We start from the raw sequence: 12,721 nt of genomic DNA, 5'->3' as shown, positions 1-12,721 counted from the left end.
CCATAGATCAAGCTGAATAATGGCAGTCTTAAAAGCCATATGCTAAAACTGATTATAGGTCATTAAGGCCAAATTAAGGTAACATTTCTGATGGCCACAAGCGGAAGTCTAACTAACAATTACTTTTTGCTTTTGCTTTGGGGAACTCATTCTATTTGGCTTTGATGTTGCTGGTCTCATTGTTTGAATGTCTGGTGTTTGGCGTGTGTTGGTAGCTGCTTTGATGATGCTAACTTTTTTAAAGGGCAGACAGTATACGACGCATTTTTTAATGTATACAAAAATCTCAATTCAATGAATTTTCTGATGTCTTTCTCAAAAAATTATGCTTCTTCTTTAGCTCTCTTTCTTCCTACCTACCATTACAAGTTAGATGGGCAACCGATTCTCATAGTCTTGGGTTGGGAATATACTAGAATTCCTTTAAGTTACTTTAATGAATAATAGAGTAAAGCCTGATTGGGAGGATATGATGCTTTGAAAGTATCCTATCCTTCCAAAGAGAAATGCCTTGGCATTATCTTTTTTGATGGAAACTTTGGTTAAAAGCAGTAACAATCTGGTTTTTAAGGCATCAATATTAATTCTTGACTTGTTTGGCCTAAAATCATTTATTAAGAAAAAAGGACATCCTTCATTTCAGGCTTATCCATACACATTTTGTAACCTAAGAATGGGTGACTCTAATATTAATTTTTTCCATGATAAATGCTTAGACTTTGTACGGGAATAAATAATTTTGGGTTACTTTGTTCAAATAGAATATAACTAAAGAGGTTTATTTTTAATGATCATTACTTGATTACCTCCCAATTTTATAATCTGTGATTGAAATTAATAAGGTTTAAATAGGAAAACTATACTCAAAAGATTCCAATTTAGACATTGGTTTTTTGCTGGATTAATGAAGATTTTCCTGTGTATTCAGATCTGGAAGATATTGGGTAGTTACACAAATAGAACTGTGGTTGATATGGATCCTCTGCGTTTTTGTTGGAAATTGTTTCAACCAGCTCATGTACTTTTTAAAAATATTCCCACTAAAAAGTGATAGTTCAGGGAATTCCCTGGCGGTCCAGAGGGTAAAGCTCCAACCTTCCACTGCGAGGAGCATGGGTTCAATCCCTGGTCCAGGAACTGAAATCCTGCAAGCCACACAGTATGGCTAAAAAAATAAAATAAAATAAACAAAAAAATTAACTGATAGTTTAGTCTTGGACATACCAGTGTAGGAAATTGGCAGTTTACCTTACATGCAAAAAAGGGGGGGGAAATAGGAATATATGTATATACTGCCATGAAAACGGTGAAAAATTGTTAAGTTGTTCAGTCATGTCCGACTCTTTGTGACTCCCTAAACTGTAGTCCTGCAGGCTTTTGTGTCCATGGAATTCTCCAGGCATGAATACTATACCTGCATTTAAAAAGTAAACATGAGGAACAAACTGATTACCTGAGGATGACTGAGGAGGAAATAAAGAACAGTATGGTAGAGATGTATAACTTTTGTATGACCCTGATTCTTAAACCATGTACATATATTTTCTCTATTTAGAGTTTTTTTTTTTAAACACTAAACAAAAAGTTTGATGACAGTGACAGACATTTTAAAGATTATACTGGATTGTTTTGTTAAGAAATCTAATCATAAAATATTAGTTTGGTCGTTTTCTCATGTTAGTTTTGGGGCAAATTAAACATATTGGATATTCTTAAACATAAATTTGTGTTTACTCTAAAACATAGTCTTTTTTTTTTATTTTAATACTGTGGCAGTATTAAAAATCAGACCCAACACAGACCTTCCCTGGTGGTCCAGTGGCTAAGACTCTGTGCTTTCAATGCAGGGGACCTGGGTTCAATCCCTGGGCAGGGAACTAGATCCTGCATGTTGCAAGTAAGACCCAGCACAGCCAGAGGGCGAAAAAAAAAGACAGACTTTATAGAGGAAAACTGTTGGACTTAAACAGGAATTTGATGGGTGCAAACTTGCCCCTGCACATGGAAGACCGGGAGAGATGGAAGAAAGATGCGGGTCGCTCCAGGTTGGTAGGTGGCCGGTGTAATTAGCAGGGGAACTTACACAGGAGGCTTTTCTTGGCCAGATGCAAGATGAGCACATTTCTGCACTTGCTCGCCAGAATCTTAATAGTTTATGTAGAGTCCTTAATGGGGTTCAGTCCAAACAACTCATGGTCAACTTGTGCTCACATCCTCTCCATGACCTCTGCTGCCGACAGAGCTGTGCGTTTACATAACACGCGGTTCCAGTGGTCTTAGGAGATGGAAGAGGCATTATTAGGAGTTGGATGTGACTCCTGCATGATGACCAACTTGTTTCTGGATTTAGGGACCATGAGAACTTTCATAAAGTGGAAGTTGGAGCAATAAGTGGCATGGACAAGCTACATTTTAAGTTATTTTAAAAATACTTTACTCACACTAGAATTATTATAACCTGTCAAAATGTGACTAAGATGTCAACAAAATTCTTGAAATTTTTCAGATTGGTAGGTGCTAATGTACTTGAATTAACGTGACGAAATGTGATGATTTAGTAACTTTATTTTAATGAACAATGTGATTGATTTTAACCTTTAAGAAAAGAAAGGTAATATGGGCATGTGTATTTACTTTACTGTGGAGAAAGTTCTCCTTTAAATTCTTAATACAGTAATAGGCCTTAAAACATCAAATCTTCATTTGGACAGTTTGCGTTTCATAGCTGAGGACCTAGTTGTGGTTAATTTAATATCTTATTCATTTGCATTTATTAATACAATGCTGGGAAATTATGCTGCATTCTTCTTACAGTGGTGTTTTTGCTGATTGATTTTGTCTCTGAAAAGATAACAAGACACTAAAGCCACTATTATAGTTCTTGAATGAGGATGTGAAATACAGGGCAAATTGTGGGAAAAAAGTGCTGTCCTGGAAAATTAATCCTTTTAAAGTCAGAGAGATTAAACAATTCGGAATTTGAAAAAAAATCACACTGAAAGATAAAGGTATATAAGCTCACTTAACTATTAATGATACAAATTAATCTGCAGAGAATTAAAAGCAGCTTTGTTGATGGTAGAAGACACATGTAGTTAATAAGGACATTACATCTCATTTGGGGTTAGGTTGGCCTCTCATTTATTAATATCTGTTTAAACTACAAATAGAAAGAACTCCATTTTTACCAGACTTCTTGTCACAAGACCCAGTCTCTAAAGAGAAATATCGTTGATGGAAAACCAGAAAGACTAAATAGATGTATTTGGTCTCACAGGCAGTCCATTAATTTGCTCAAATTAAATATTATCTTTAAATATTGAAAGGTTAAATGTACACTGATAATGGATTTAGACAGCTATTAAGCCGTAATTGCCTTCTAATGTAGTTACTAAAAGACATTTGATATAACATATTGAGAAGGGAGAATTAGGGACTTTTCTCTATCTCACTTTTAACTGAGTTTTATAGCTTTCATTCTGGCTGTTGTAGGAATTGGATAACAACAAATTTTTTTAAAAAATGAGAATGCATACAATATACATGAAATATTCAGTAGGCAAGTTGTAGAGGAGCTGCATTTTGTTCAGTGTTCTCATCATTTTTTGCAAATCTGCACCATCGATACTGTCAAATCAGCTCTCCACCCCCAATGTTTTTCTATTAGATAAAAGTCAAATTTCTGAAAATGTTACCAGTGTATGATTTTTATGTAAGTTGAATTACTGTGTTCCGTGCACTGGATGTATGGGTACACTAGTGACCAAGTTAGTTTGAAAAGTTCTCAGTCTGCTGCAGACTTCCAGCTGGCGCAGGTAGTCAAACTGATGACTGTCACTGGCTTCTAGGCAGCTTTCTTTTTAATGTTTGCATGTTTGATTGAAGGGATGATGTTTTCCCGTTTTTACAGGTTGTGTTAGTTGAGTTTCCAAGTTTTAACCGATTATGGTTAACCCCAGAACACAGGCTGATGGATTGAGTCAGTCACTTGCCTCTAAAGTTCAGTGAAAGGACAAGATATTGTTTGGGAAAGAAATATAAAGGTGACCTAGTGCTTCAGAACATCTTTTTCCTTTTGAAGGATCTGAACATAATCAAAGTACAAGTATGCGTCGGGAAAAAATTACCTTCAATTAAGATATCAGGCCAGAGTATTTTTGAATTGAACAAAGAAAGGGTAAGAAACACCCTGCTGTTGATCCCTGTCACTCATCAGATTTTTGTATTAACAGGCAGCCTCTGCTAGTTTTGTGGCTAATCTCAACGATCTGGTTTTCTTTTACATTTTTAGAATTCACTTTGGTTTCAGAAACCATTACTGAGTAGTAAATGTGTGTGAAAAGTCTGTTCTGGGAAAGATGGTTAGCTTCCAGGTGGTGCCAGGGTCACTGCCTGGCGCCCCCTGGAGGTGTGTGTGCAGTGCTGCACGTGGCCACCCTGCTTGGCGCCTTTAAAGCAGAATGTGATTATAACTGTTTTTCATGGAACTTCTAGGGTGCTTTCACAAGTATATTTTAATCTTTTTAGATTCTTAAGAGTAGCTTATTTCAGTTTTATAAACAAAAACTCATGTTCTGAGTGATCTTATAACTTGCCTAACTTAAAGCAGAGTACACATGAATTAATATCAGGCAGAATATAAAAAGTATCATGAGAGTTTCAAATGCCATAGGATCCCAGAGGGAGACACTACTTTCATTGACCACGGCCAAGGTAGAATTTGTAGGGAAGTCAAAGTCAATGTATACCCTTTTTTATAAAAGCAGCAATATACCCTGTAACATCTTCCCTGCTCACTTAAATAAATGTTCTGTTTTCTCCCTTCAACTTTAATCCACATTAACATTAAAAGAATAGAAAATCACATTTCTAAATTTTACTGAGGTAGTTAAGTAGAGAAGGTAATTGCATTACAAGAGTGTAATATATAACATTTGTAATCCTTTAAAATGGAATTAGGACTCTGTCTTCTCAGTATACTGTGGTGACTTTAGGCTTCACTCACTTAAAAGTGTTCTAGAAGATGTTTTTAAAAATTCTGAGCCACTTTATATTTTTCTTCTGTATTTAGATAATTTTAGAACTATTGACCAGCTAATCATGATTTTCTTTTAAATGTGGATTTCCAAATATTTGTTTAATAATGCGACTTTAATATGCTTTGGTATGACTTTCCATCTTTTCTTCCCTTTTCTTCCTTCTTCTTTCTTTTCCTCCTTCTCCTCTTCTCCCTCCCTCCCTTCCTTTCTGCCTTCTTTCTCTTCCGAATATATATTATCTCTCAACCCACTCCAGTATTCTTGCCTGGGAAATCCCACGGACAGAGGAGCCTGGCCGGCTACAGTCCATGGGGTCACAAAGAGTTGGACACGTCTCAGTTATGAACAACAACAGCTAACTCTTTTGTCTAGATTTCTCTTTAAAGTTAAATGGAAAAAGTGGATTCTGTTGGTTGGGCTTGCTATTGTCTAATGTTACAACATCGTTGGGCTCTATGAGGCTGATTCTAAGACTTCTGTATTTAATACAGCCTTTAAGTCTTTCTACATATGCTGAGAATAGCCATTAGCTTCACCACCCTGAAAGCCTTGAATGTGATGATATACCATATACACATTCTTGATATTTACTGATCCACTGTGTACACAATAGCCTGAAGAGCTTCGTAAACTTTTCCACCCAAACTAAAGACAAGAGTAAATACATAAACACAAGGAGCTTGGGGACTTGGCTGAAAGTTGCCACCCAGAGCTGGAAATTTATTTGCATGCTGGTAAAAAAAAAATGAGCCACGAGTTGAAGCTCAGGAAGACATCTGATATTTGATGCGTATCCCATCTCTGTGTATTCCAGGGTGCCCTTTCTATTTACCAGGATGGAAAAGCACAGTTTTACACCAGTGCTCTTGGGTATTCGAGGTGGGTTTTTTTTTTTAAAGGAGTCGCACTTGTTTTTCATTCCACGTCCTTCTGCCTTCTCTTCTGTTAAATTCCATGAGAGTCTTAATCTGAAGGCTTTAATAGAAGCAGACGTTGTTGCCCTAATGAAGTTCGGACGTTAAAACCAGCAAGAGGGCACTGACTGCCGCACGTGACGTTATTGTCTTCAGAATTATTGATATAAACTCTTCATCTGTTGATGGCAAATGTGCAATTTTGCTGATGTCTGAGTTCCTCTTGTAAAAACGACCCATACGTTTTCGTATGAAAACATTCTATTGACTTACTAAATAGTGGACATTCTTCAGGTAGGGGGGAAAGATATGTATGTGTGTTTAAACACACACATACACACCCAGGTCTATACCTGAATCAGGATCTGGCACCTGTGGGACTTTTCTCCCTGTGTGGTTCGTGTTCTTAGTGTGACATCCATGAGTACAGATATGTGGAGAGAACACGCTGGAAGGTTGGTGAGCTACTTTACCGTACTGTGATTGCTTCTCTTGCTGTGCCGTTCATTTCTGATTTAAATACCTAATGACTCTCATCAAACAACATTTAAACTTTCTATGAGATCCTGTGACTGTTCCTTTAGATCGCATTATGAGGAACAATGGCTGAAATGAGCCTCAGTGCGAGGCTGTGTCTCCGACGGGGCTTCTGCAGCTGTTGGTGATGGCGGTCGCTCCCTCAGCCGAACGGCCGCCATCCCGTTGGTGGCATTTTGCCCATGAAGCGGTGTATAACAACAGCGCTCCTGGTGCGGTACGTTTCATCTCTGCGTCATTTTCGGGTTCAGCCCTGGCATGTTCTGGGGCCCGTACTTTCCCTTTCTTGGTAATTTAACAGAAGGAAAAACTGAAAAACTGACTTGAGGCGGCAAGGTGGATGAAGTTTCTCAAGAAATGCCTCTTTGGTGTCTGAAACGTGGGTTGTCAGCCAGTAATAAATTTATTTTAAAGGGAATTCATCCTGGGGCTGACAAAGCAGTGGAGTAGCTAACTTTCTAAGACAGGTGGAAGGTCCTTGCCATGTCCAAAGTGTCAAGATTAAACCTAAATTATTTATAAGCTATTAGTGACTTTAGTTTTTTTTTTTTAATTTTCTAATTGGAGGATAACTGCATTGCAATGTTGGTTTCTGTTGTACAACGATGTGAATTCATCATAATTATATATACATATATCTTCCCTCTTGAGCCTCCCTCCCCTCCCCCCAGGTTGTCACAGAGCATCAGGCTGAGCTCCCTGTCCTGTGCAGCAGCTTCCCACTGGCTCTGTAGTTTCCATGTGGTAGTGTGTATATATGTGTCAGTGTTGCCGTCTCCTCCCCACACTGTGGCCGCAAGTCCGTTCTCTACATCCGCGTCTCTATCCCTCCCTGCAAGTAGGTTCATCAGCACCATTTTTCAGGATTCCAGGTATATGCGTCAATACACGATATTTGTTTTTCTTACTTATCTCACTCTGTATAACATGCTCTAGATTCATCCGCCTCTAGTGACTTTAATTTTATTGATAAGCTACGATTGATGTAACAAATCCAATTGAGTTGAATTTTAACCATTGTTTCTGTGTGAACTAGTGTGAGGCTCTTTGCTAATTTCTGAAAGGAATCCAAAAGATGGACCCAGAATAGTTCCCGACCTTGCAAAGCTTTGTAAGGGTGGATGGAGACATAGATACAAACAAATAAGGATGCTAGATCCAATGGAATTAAGATATTTGAAAGAGCTAAGCAGAGGAGTCTTTGCACATACAAAACCATCAGCAAATGATTGTTGAAGTCAAGTGTGTGAAAGAATTACCTTTGGATTTCAGATATTTCTGTGTCACCATGAACTTCCTGAGTGGCTGACTGAACATGGTGATTGCCATTTGATGTTGTTTAGTCTAACGCTCGGGGACTAATTTAGCATAGAAAATATACAATTTTTCCTGTTTTACCAGAAAAAGTAGAAGCCAGAAGTTGTGTTTTTTTTCCCTTTGTGCTTTTCTTTTGAATCTGATGTCCCTCATCTTACTTTTTCCGCCAGGCTTTTGAAGAGGATGATATATTCTGATGTTTATTTTATTTTGTTTATTTGATTTTGACCGTGCTGGGTCTTTGTTGCTGTGTGCGGGCTTTCTCTAGTTGTGGCGGGCCCCAGGGCGAGTGGAATCTTCCTGGACCAGGGATCGAACCCGTGTCCCCTGCATTGTCAGGCAAATTCTTAACCACTGGACCACCAGGGAAGTCCTCTGGAGGTATATTTTAAATAAGTTGAGGAAAGTCACTGGGCACGTGTGAAGAGCATGGTGAATCTGTGTGCTGAGGTGGAAAGTCGTGAAGGCCAGGGAAGGAGCCCTGGAAGTTGTTGGTGGCGTGGGGCACATGGCGGCTGTGACCGTGCTCCACGCGGCTCAGAGGAGACAGCAGAGGTGGGGAGGCCGTGTTCTGGAGTTAGACCGCAAAGGCGGAATACTGGCTTTGTCATTCGCCCGCTGTGTGACCTTCCAAAAGTTAGACTACCTCTCTGAGTCTCAGTTTGCTCATCTGTAAAATGGCAAGAGTTAACAAGGTCTCCTTCACGGATTCATGAGGCCCAAATAAGCTAATCCACATAGAAAACTGTCTGGAGTGCCACTATTTATTAGCTATTAGCTATTTGCTCCATCATGGGGGCGGGGTGGGGAGGGGAAGAATGTTGTTCAAGGCATTTGAAAGAGTAATGTATAAAGAACATGGTTTTGGCATTGGAGTTTTGGTCACATGAAAGTGAGGAGAGTGTTTGTTCAAAACCGTGCAGCCCTTAACATTAAATAAAGTGATTTTGGGGGCTGCCCGTAATGATTGTGGTTCAGGTATTTTAGGAAGTTGGGCATAATGGATACCCTATTCAATCCTTTTTTTTTTTTTGGAATCAAAGAAAATGGATACATAAAGATTTAAGAGGAGGGGGACATTCTTTTCTCCACAGCTGGTCATGAGCCCAGTGTAGTTGGCAGTAAAATGGATTGTTTGGAATGTGTTCCTAAAATCCTGTAATTTAATTTTCATTATTTATATAACACAGTCGGTATACGTGGCACTTTACTGCACACACACAAGGTCACATTTCTGGCCTGTGTAATTTCAGCAAAGGAAATGCTGTACTGGAAATATTGGTACCTGCTCAATTAACTGCAGGCTGGTAGCGCCCCACCACTGATGTACATGGTCCTAATCAACAGTGGGAGGACCTACTGTTGGGGTGAAATAAGGGGTCAGAAACTGGATTAAATAGTTCTGGGATGACAAAGAAGCCCATGTTTGGCTTTGTATAAAATCAGGGACTTTGAGGAATCCACATAAACAAGTTTTTGAGTATTGAAGTTAGAGAAAATAGCAACCAAGCTGGGTGCTACTGTGTAAAAGAAAACTATTAAAATATTAAAATAGTTTTTTCTCCTGTAGCACTCAGCTTATTTTGTTTTGTACACTATTAGAAAAGAGTAATTGTCTGGACGTGTCTAAGAGAAGATAGAGTAAGTTTTCTAGAAAACTCTAGACATCTAACTTGGAGAATCTGTGGATCTCAGCACATATTTCAGGTTAAGAGTTGTGATTATCAGTGGCCCTCCAGTGAATGATACTAACTTCTGGACACCAGGAGTTTTCACAGTGACTGGATTGGCCATGTTCAAAAAGCACGTGATTTATTGGACTTGATTATTTTCTGATTATTTTCTTAGTTTTCAAAAGAGTCATCTGGGCCAGAAATAAGCTAATAATGTATTGAAAGGGGAAGACGCACAATAGGTTAGTTAGTTTTAGTTTGAATTAAGAAGATATTCCTGAGATTAGCAAGAGGAGCCAGAATCGAGGACGTTGTAAGCACTGAGGGTCAGAATATATTCAGCGTATGCAAGCTTGCCACTAGGAACCAGAAAGTTACTCTGACTCCTTTCTTGCGCAGGATCCCTGTGTGACGACAGAATCTGATGATTGTACAAATCATTTCAATTTGTGATGATGGCTTGGAGATGACGGCCTAAACAAAAATCCCCACCTAAAGTGAGGGGTTCCCCCATCCCTTGAAGGATTCTCTTTGAGAACTGTCAGAAAACAAAGCAATACATTCACATAGTCATCATTCAGATAAACTAAGTGCAATATACCCAGCAAATCGGTTCACACATTTGCTGTTTTAAGGAATTAGGATTCAAATCTTATCCTCGATTTTACACACTCAGGTTTTTAAGCATCACTTAGATTTGTTCAGATGACGGAGCCGAGTCAGAGGTTCGTCTGAACACTCAGCAGAGCCCTAGGTCTTTGCAGTGGGGTGGGGTGGGTGGCGGAGAAGGCAGTGGCACCCCACTCCAGTACTCTTGCCTGGAAAACCCCATGGATGAAGGAGCCTGGAAGGCTGCAGTCCATGGGATCGCTGAGGGTTGGACACGACTGAGCAACTTCACTTTCACTTTTCACTTTCATGCATTGGAGAAGGAAATGGCAACCCACTCCAGTGTTCTTGCCTGGAGAATCCCAGGAACAGGGGGAGCCTGGTGGGCTGCCGTCTATGGGGTCACACAGAGTCGGACACGACTGAAGTGACTTAGCAGCAGTAGCAGGGGTGTGTGGGGGGTTAGGCCTGGTGAGGTCACACCCCCTCGTTCACCCCATGAACAGAGAAGATGAGCACTATGACATTCGATGGGAATTTAAGTTCTGGTCTAAATTGATAAAACAGAGTTGTTATTTCATGTCCTCATCCTTGTTTTTCTACATCACAAATGGCGGTTTGTTTTCTAGAGAGGTCTGGGTCCAGAGCAGCAGGTCACAAAACCCAGGGTTTTGCTTTTCAGCCTCTTTTGGCTGGGTTGAATTTGCCTGGGCAAAAGTTTTCTCCCGACAGAGTACATCCCAAAGATGGCCTAGGAAATATTAAATATCTTAGAAAATTTAGATGGAGACAAAGCTTTGTTGGGGAAGTTTGCACCTGTTTTTTTTTTTTTTTTAAATTCCTTTCTTAGGAGCAATTCTAATCCTTAAATTCTTTACGCAGTGGGTATAAATAGACACCAGTGGTGGCTGTGGATGACTAGCGTAGCTATATATCAGCTAGATCCACAGGATGTCAGAACAACTAAAAATTTTAGTAAATTTTGTTGAACAACTGGTCAGGTCAGTTCTAACCCATCAGGATGTTTTATTGTAAATACAAGCATGGATGTTGGTTTGACAGAGATTGTTTGCATGGGATGATCTATAATATGATTTTGAAATGCATAGCCTTTTAGGAATCTTGTCATAGAATTTTATTTTATACCTTCATAGTTTAAAAAGATAACACTGATCACATTGAATAGGAAAAGTGCAATTAAAGTGAAGTGCATTCTTTAGTCAGTAGTACAGCCTGCCTTGCTTCACAGGGAAGGTGTTTGAAGTTTCAGAACTGTAGAAGTGGATTTGTAGTAGAGCCTCTGTCTGTTTCAAAGCACTGCCGACTGCACAGCTGTTGGGAATCTGCCTGGCATGGCATGGAACTTTGGAGAATGTTTCTGCTCAGAAGCTGGAACACGATCCTCCCGCAGCCCACACAGTGTAGGATCTGTGCTTTCCTTTCTCCAGTTCTTTCTTTTTCTCTGTTTTCCCCCTCTTCACTTACTCTGATTGATGGAAACACGTGCTGGGAGCTTTCCCTGACATTCTTTCCAAACACTGCGAGTATGAGATGTTATGGTGGTGCTGTGTCTATTTTTGAAAGTAAGGCTGTTAATGTAAAGCCTGTGTTGATCTATTGGGATGAATTATAATGGTGATATTATTGCAGCCTTCAAAGCTGAACATTTATTATTTTTCTCACCTACTTTGGGTTGCTAATACTTGATCATAAGAACATGCTGTACATCTGGTTAATTTGGGGGGACTTATTTGTGGAATCCCAAAAGCTAGACTTTGATTTTTCTTTGTATCTTGTTCAAGACCCCTTCCTATTATTAAAAAGAAGAAATAAATGTTATCCTTCACAGACTCACTTGGCTGCTGCTTGGGTCCTTATCACTCTCATTATTAACACTTATGGTGAAGACATTTTTGTTGATTTATCATTAATTTTGCAAATACAATAAAAATAGCATTGTCTGTTGGAGCGGCTCATCGTGACCCTTTTAAAACTTTTTATTTTTAATGTTAGTTTTTATTTATTTATTACAGCTGCACTGGGTCTTAGTAGCAGTATGTGGGATCTAGTTCCCAGGCCAGGGATTGAACCTCGGCCCCCTGCATTGGGGGTATGGAATCCTGGCCCCTGGACCACCAGGGAAGCCCCTCTTTTTTTTTTAATTTTTAAACATTCAACTCAGTTACTCTTGTTTTGACATCTGTATATAAAAAGTTAAATATCTTTTCGTATAGGAGGTCATGCTGGAATTCAGAAGCCAAGAGAAATTGATAGTCAGCCATGTGCCCTCCTGAATGGAAATCCTGAGTTATGAAAAAATTAACCAGTGGATGAAATTATTTTTGAAGTCTGTTTTGCAGTCACATCGGTTCCTTAGAGGCAGGGCCCATGTCTCCCATAACCATACTATATTCCTTGTTTCTGATAGGTTGTCTGGCTAGAGAAGTTATTTAATTATTCTTTGCTAAATGGCTGAAAGAAAAAGTGAATGGTACAATCCAGCACTGAATTTAACAGCAAAGGTTCATTTTCCTTAGCACCTGTTGCTTGATTGGAAGACAAAACTGTTCAGTCATACATGATTTAACAATATATATGTATATGTGTGGGCTTCCCTGCTGGCTCAAATGGT

At 39.2% G+C, this 12,721-nt stretch overlaps 1 protein-coding gene and 1 non-coding gene across 20 annotated transcripts in view; both read left to right on the top strand.

Annotated features, from left to right (window-relative positions):
- The window catches only part of TCF4 (transcription factor 4), a 386,161-nt gene that overhangs the window by 31,181 nt on the left and 342,259 nt on the right, over positions 1–12,721 (top strand). The gene's annotated exons all lie outside the window — the stretch shown is intronic.
- On the top strand, positions 1,805–1,877 carry TRNAE-UUC (transfer RNA glutamic acid (anticodon UUC)). Its single transcript has one exon. It is a non-coding gene; the product is annotated as a tRNA-Glu (tRNA).

The sequence above is a fragment of the Bos taurus genome, chromosome 24 (genome assembly GCF_002263795.3).
Source record: "Bos taurus isolate L1 Dominette 01449 registration number 42190680 breed Hereford chromosome 24, ARS-UCD2.0, whole genome shotgun sequence".
Classification (NCBI taxonomy): Eukaryota; Metazoa; Chordata; class Mammalia; order Artiodactyla; family Bovidae; genus Bos; species Bos taurus.
This window is presented reverse-complemented; position numbering and strand designations above follow the sequence as displayed.